Raw genomic sequence first — 7,746 nt, 5'->3', positions numbered from 1 at the left:
CACAGAGAGATCTATTGTAGGTAAAGTTGGGCGTTCGTAATTTTTATTTAGCAGAGTTGACTACAAAAGCTCATTCTCGAAAATTCCTTGTGAAGAAGTTTTTGAATCCAATTACGTAGACCACGCCCACAATCTTTGAAGATAATAAACTTTTCCATGATTAACTAGTACGCTTTTTAACTGTAATTTCTTCTTGTTAATACTTCAGAAATATTGCCCTTGGTACGAACTCAATATTTACTTTCGGAATGACGATTACTCGAATGTTTAGACATGACATCATATGAGTCTCACAATATTCACTAAGGATATACATGGTCGGTACCATGACAAGAACAGGTCATGCCAATAACTTACCTGGCAGGCCGGTTCAATTTTTACACCTCTAAAAACAAGTCAAAATTTTATTCTGCTACAATTAATTTTTCAATAATTTAAAGATCTTGAATTTTCTGAAAAAAATTACATATATGGTACTTTTATTTCAGATTTTCTTTTTAGAAAAAATGATTCCAAATTTTATTTTAAAGAAAGAAACATGTGTGCTAAACGTGCTTTGTCAATTCTTGTGTGTATAGTTTCTAATATTACAATACATCATTTGGAGAGATGTTTGTTGACATCAAAAAAATGAACCAACAGAATTCTGACATCGTCCTCTCTACGTAGATATCACATGTTCACTGAACACCCCATTAGAAAGCAAAGGTTGTTGGTCGAGAAAAATGCCCGACAACCATTTGCACTACGATTGTCAAGTCAACGGTTGGACTAGAGAAAAAGAGAGTGCAAGAGAGGGAGAGAGGATTTGGTTATGGTTAGAAAACATACCTTATGTGAAATGGAATCATATAGATAAATAGAGAGATAGATCGGTCATGTGGGCTAATGGGCCGAGTTCCTAGCCCAATATGATGTTATTTAATTTAATAGGTCCAATCAATTAAATAGTTGACGTCACGTTGGCATATATGGGACTTTCTCCGTCATGTGTATACCATGTAATATATAGGTGTAACAATAGTCTTCCAAGTTTGAATCGTACATTTATGTGCGGATCGGACTTTGAAATATAAGTTGTCAAATAGGCGATGTTTTACAGATTGCCTTGAAAATATGAGTAGCTCCAATAAACAAGGACTTACGAACTACCTCGAAGATATGCATCGAATTCAAATAGATGAGAACTTGCGTATTGCCTCGAGAATATTAGCCGTTCCAATAAGTGAGAACTTACTAACTGCCTTAGAAAATATCAGTGAGAGCCTGAATAAGCGAGGACTTACAAATTGCCTCAAAAGATGTCCAATATAATTTATCAAAATTTTGACAGCATCTCCTCTGTAATATAAACTTAACCAGCATGTAATACAATACAATTTATTCACTGCACATATACAAAATAAATTTGGGATCTATTTGATCCTTCAAGCACTGATAACTATAAAGTGAATAACGATATATCACATTTCTCCAAGATATAATATGCAGAAAAACTATCGTGTATCATAGCAGGTCATATGCTTGACGATACTGTAGATAATGTGATATGCATAATAGCACTAGTAAAAATAGTATTATAACATACTAGTAATGATGCGGCATGTGTACTTAGTAGCAATAATATAATGAATATACTGGTAGTAATAATTTAATGATACGAAGAGTTCCAAGTCCAATATGAAGTTATTTAATTTCATAGGTCCAATCAATTGAACAGATATATATGGGATGTCAACCCTCTCTGTCATGCGTATGTCACGTAATATATATGTGTAACAATGTTAATGCAATATAGTGGTCCAATTTCGTACGTTAATTTACTACTACAATCTCTCTATAATATTAAAATAGTATTTCGAAATGACATTTAAAAATATTGATTAATTGATGATAAAAATTCTTTTCAAATTATCCTTCCCTTAGAAATATCGATTAATTTCTGACAAAAATATTTTCAAATGTTTCTTCCCATATTAATAATATTTGGGATATAAACTCATCCACCCAATTAAAGTATGTAAATAAATCGATATTTATCAACTATAATTATGGTAATAAACACGTATCCCACTTGTATATGGAAATTAAATCTCATAGTTTCATTGGGATAATTTTGTAATCACAAAGCAGTTCCGTCCTTGTTTTCTATATATATAGCCCGTTTTATATTGAACCCACGAAACCCACAAAGAAATCTGTTTTCAGTTTTTATTTTCAAGAAACCATGGCCAAGTTTCTCCTCAACAACCTTTTGCTTCTCAGGTTAGCTACTTTTTTATTTTTTTCAGGCAATTCAATGCCATTTTTTTTTCCTGTTTATGTTATTCTTCACGAACATATGTGTCCATCAAAAGACAATATGGTTCTTTCCATGAGGTTCTCGAAAAGTATTTACATAATCTAACTGGTCGCACAATATTAGATTAAGAATAACGTTTAATTTTCTGTTGGTATTTTTCCCTCTTACTTATGTTATGTCCATGTAACAGGAGATTATCAACAATTGCAGCAGCAGCGAGTACTAAAACACATACCACAACTTCGTCCGTGATTAAGAAAGTGGTTGAATCTGTAAGAAAAGAAGTATTCTGGATGAGAGATCCAAAAACTGGAATCTGGAAGCCGGGGACTCACTTCGAGGACATTGATGCTGCAGAACTCCGAGAGAAAATTCTTTTCAAGAAGACCAAATTCTAAAAACCAATTAAGACCGAGAAAAACTTCTTCCAGAGAGAAACTTCTTTACTAGAAGATCAAATTCTGAAGATTTTCAATATCGGGCCCCCATTGGGCCGGGTGGAATTCCTATAAAACTAATATTCGATAGGAATTTTTTTTTTCTTTTCTAGTTTTTTGCATCTACTTTAGTTTTATGGCCTGTAATAGTACTTAAAGTACAGTACTTTTGTTGCATGAACTCCATTCCACGTAAGGATGTCAATTTAGCTCGTCGATTCGAATCATTCATAACTCAGCCCAGCTCGAGGCTCGTTAGAACCAAGTCCTAGGCAGCCCGTGTTACTCGCTGCTCAAGCTCATGGGAATTTAAAAAAAGGAAAAAAATAATTTAACAGGCAGCGTGTTGCTGCCTTTTTTAAACAACCAGTCGTTGCCTTTTAAGGCAACAGTTATTTGAAAAAAAAAAAAAGCCCTGTTAGGCTCGGCTCCAAAAAGAAAAGCTCGGATCAAACTTAGATTTTTTGATTGAGCAAAAGCTTGACTTGGCTTGGGCTGAAATAAAAAGTTCGTACCATTTTACTCGGGTCAAGCTTGAACATGGAGTTTCGGCTCATGAGCTGGCTCGATTAGACTCATTAATATCCCTACTCCCATGTGGTCTAGACTTTGATTTGAATAGAATTCACTATTGTACAAAGTTGATGAAGAATAATAAAACCAGCAACGAAATTTCATCAAAATGGAATGTTTAAACACATTCATGAATTGTTCTCCTCAAACGATATTTACTGCCACATGGATAAGTGCTTAAAGCATTCAAAGGTAAGTACTTTGTAGGAGTAAACAAATCGTAATTCAAGTTTGAATCAAGCAAAACAAACTTGAAAAATGAGCTTGAAGGACAAATATGAGAAAACTTAGTTTGATCTTTGATTTGGATAAAATTGAATTTATTTGATGTTTTTGATATGTTTTCCAAAATGAAAATCATCCCTATGTATGGTACTTCAATCATCATGCGTGAAAACATGCAAAAAATAAAACAACCAAAAAGATGTAAAGCTAACCAAAACCACACCAGATTCAAACTCACAACGATCAAAATTTTGTATGATCGCACACATCACCCAAAGTGGCTCGAGTTTAAAAAAGCAAGATTGGGCAATTGCCCAACCTATATATATATATATATTGGTTGGTCAAGTTCCGTGCTTTTCCAAATAATATATGCTTGAAGACGTTAGATTAAGAATCACTACTAAAAAATAGCTTTTCACTTACAAAAAATTACAAACGGATTGCATCCGTTGGTGATTAGAAACAGATTATCCGTTGGTAAAAGTAATTCACCTTTAACTACGATAATTAGCAACGAATTTTTCGTTGGTAAAAATAATATCTCTTTACCAACTGATATTCTGTGTCTAATGTAATCGTTTAACATTTGGATCTTCCTCCAACGGATATTCCGTAAGTGATGTACCGAATATTACCAACGGATGCGTTGGTAATTAGAAACGGATTATCCGTTGGTAAAAGTAATTTACTTTTAGCTACAGTAATCAGTAACGGATTTTTCGTTGGTAAAGACGATATCTCTTTACCAACGAATATTCGATGCCTAATATAACTGTTTAATATTTTGATCTTTTACCCATGGATATTCCACTGGTAATTAGAAACGGATTATCCGTTAGTAAAAATGATATCTTTTTACCAACGTATATTCCGTGCCTAATATAACCGTTTAATATTTTGATTTTTCAACAATGGATATTCCGTTGGTAATTAGAAACGGATTATCCATTGGTAAAAATAATTCACTTATCCCACATCGAAAGTTTACAACAATATCTTTGTAGTTGCCCTCTATAAATTTGTGGTCTAATAAGGAGTTAAACAATATTTTGGCCTTTCAATTTAGTTGGCTAAAAATTTTAAAAAAATTATAATTATTAAATAAATAATTTTTTTTTTTTTACCATACGGTTATTTACAACATTGATTTTTACCCGTTGTAATGGTAGACATTTACCAATGGAAAGTCGGTTGGTATTGATTAAGACTTTTATCAACGAAAATTCCGTTGGTAAAATGTTTATTCTTTACCTACGGTATGATCCATTGATAACTATCAACGACCCTCAAATTACCAACAGATTTGTGGTTGCAAATATTCCGTTGGTGAAGATTATTAGCAACGGATATTGAGGCTTTAGGAACGAAAAATCCGTATCTGAAACTCTGTTTTTTAGTAGTGAATTTTCACATCTTCAACCTAAGTTAAGAGTGTAAATTGATTCAAGTATATGTAGAGGCCTTCTCAACATGGAAATTTTTCGTGGGCCATCTTGGATAGCCAAGTCATATGCCATGTCAGGTGATTGTTCACAAAAATATATTTCGAATTAAAACCACCGCAAATGTATGATTCATTAACAGGTAATAAAGTTGATCTAAGTCCAAGTATCGTCCCACGGATATTGATCTAGTCTTGATCAACAAATAATAAAGCGATGCATTTGTTTATGAAGAAATTATAACCAAAATAATCTACTTATGCAATTGTGAGTAAATTAACCAAATTAAATGTAAATTGTGTTGAATGCAAGTTAATGTGTTCTAATGTAAGACCAATGCACTAGAATCGCGAATTTCTACGCAATAATTCTTTTTAATCTTAATTCTACACTTTGCCAACAAGGTTGGATTTTGACGAATCAATGTTCCTATTTTATTCAAAAAACTCTCTCAAGTAATGTCGAACCTATTCTCGTATATGATCCGACTATATTTCGACGATGGATGCGAATATACAAGAATGTATGAATTTTTATGAACACTTAAATATTCACATAAGGCATAACAGTATACTTCTATCCTCTATCGGATCTTAAGACAATTTATGCAATGTCGAGCCTATTTCTCTTCTTTTCAATGCATAAAATAAGCCACCAAATTTCATAAAATTATCATGCACAATAATTGTGGAGAAAAAAATTCATATAAATCATTCAAAATTCAAAAATGTGTTTTCAATGTCAAATCTATAAAACAAAAAATTAAAAACTAATATTACAAGGTTCATGTTCTCCTAGTACAAAGAAATCTAGCCTAACATGTTGTGAAGAAGAAAAAAAGATATAAATTTTGTTCATCACCCGAAAAATCTGGAGTTCAATCTTAGTGTTCTTGAATCTTGATGTGTTCTTTGTCTCCTTTTTCAATTGATTCCCCACGCCCTAATTATGTTTGAGCGTTGATATTTAGAATACCTCTAAAGAATTCGAAAAAGATCCCTAAAAATCATGCATATTATAGGCCAAACGGAAGTTTCCATGATGGAATTGAATTCTAAAGAGAACATAATTTTGGGCCGAATTGATCTATAGAAAATGGGGAGGCTGCCCAAGCATATAAAATAGTTCCTGTAATTAAGGTTAAAAGTCGGGAGGCAGCCCGGCCTATATAATTGGGCTGCTGTCTAGTTATAAAACTTCCAAAATTTTTCTTTTCATCATTTTCATCATTATTTCTTCCATTTCTGTTCTCCATGTTAAATTACTTCGATTTTGGTCCTTTAACTTTTATTCAAATGCATATTAGTCAAATTTCCAACCATTGGCCTATTTATCCTTCTTTCTTTTCCAATTGCTTAGATATGGATCTAAAACTGAAACAAGATCAAACTAACCCAAGTTAAAGTAAAATTCAATACTAAAACGACACAAAAGCTTAGTAATATGGTCTGAATAAGTGCAAAAAAATGCACTTATCAAACACCCTCAAGCTAAAACCTTTGTTCGTTCTCGAACCAAAAACTTAGGAATAAACCATATCACTAACCTAAGCAAATCACCAATAACAAATTCAACATTGAAATTGCTTACCATATATTTCAGGTTCGAATTTAAGCAATGCTTTATAAAGATCCAAGTAACATCAGAAATAAATTCTTACTTTAGTGCATGTATGATTAGCCGATATTGAATTCGCTCCCATACTAAAACACAACCAATCAAGTGTTGTTGATTCACTCATAAATCCAATCTTTTTATAGTCAATTTTTCCTCGCATCTCTCATGCAAAATCATTCCTTATGCTATTCTCTCAAATCCCGAGATATTTCTACCACATGTAGGAGCTTAATAATCGAAAGAATCCTTTTTCCACACAAAGTTATCAGAATTAGATACTTAGAAATCTAGAAAGGAAATGGTAAGTCTTTTCTCAAAGTTATACTATCAATCTCTAGAGTTTAAATATCAAAGTCTTTATCAAGCACACTCCCTTTTGATAATCTAAATCTCTTTTTGTTTCTTTTTCCTTTTTTTGACATCTGCCATGCAAAGCTTCTCCTCATTAACCTTTCTAAATGATCCTTGTAACGAGCTTTACAAGCTTAATAACTCGAGTAAAAAAAGTTACGAAGAGAGTTAGAAGATGTGTCACCTTTTCTTTTGATATGACAATCTAATTTTCATTCTTTTGAAATCTTATGTGCAAAACTTCTTTCCATTAAACCTTCTAAATGATTCCTGTAGCGAGCTTTAAGCCGATAATTTCCAAGTCAAATGACTATAGGGTACCAAGTTTTAAATACCCTAGTAGGCTTAATCACTCGAATCATAAAGGCTATGAAAAGAAGTATAAGATGTATCACATTTATTTTGATATGATACTTGAATTTTAGAAACTGGTCAGTGCCAGTTCTGGACTCCTTAACTCAAACTCCTTCAACGAACAATGAGATCCAAGAACTTCAAACTATTAAATTTCTATGAAAACAAGTTCTAAATTTCCCACCCTCAAACCACTTTTTAGTAGCTTGGCTTCTATTCTAAGAATTTAAGAATTCTCTCAACTATTGGTCAACAACATCAACGGTTAAATCCACATAATCAAGTCATGCCCCATCACAAGTGATAAGTCAATATGACTATGTGCTCATATAATTAAGTTTAACATGGATAAATACTTAAATAAAAGCAAATGTTATGGCGTTGTCCAATAATCCAGCTAAATCCATGCTCAATTCAGACAAATATCATCATAGGCAGCAAG

The 7,746-nt window shown here is 32.6% G+C and overlaps 1 long non-coding RNA gene across 1 annotated transcript; it reads left to right on the top strand.

Moving 5' to 3' along the window:
* Window positions 1-460: 460 nt before the first annotated feature.
* On the top strand, window positions 461-2,951 carry LOC111367663. Its single transcript, XR_002697876.1, has 2 exons — window positions 461-2,265; window positions 2,493-2,951. It is a non-coding gene; the product is annotated as an uncharacterized LOC111367663 (long non-coding RNA).
* Window positions 2,952-7,746: the final 4,795 nt, after the last annotated feature.

The sequence above is a fragment of the Olea europaea genome, chromosome 18 (genome assembly GCF_002742605.1).
Source record: "Olea europaea var. sylvestris chromosome 18, O_europaea_v1, whole genome shotgun sequence".
Classification (NCBI taxonomy): Eukaryota; Viridiplantae; Streptophyta; class Magnoliopsida; order Lamiales; family Oleaceae; genus Olea; species Olea europaea.
The sequence above is the reverse complement of the archived record's forward strand: the minus strand, read 5'-3'. Positions and strand labels throughout refer to the sequence as shown.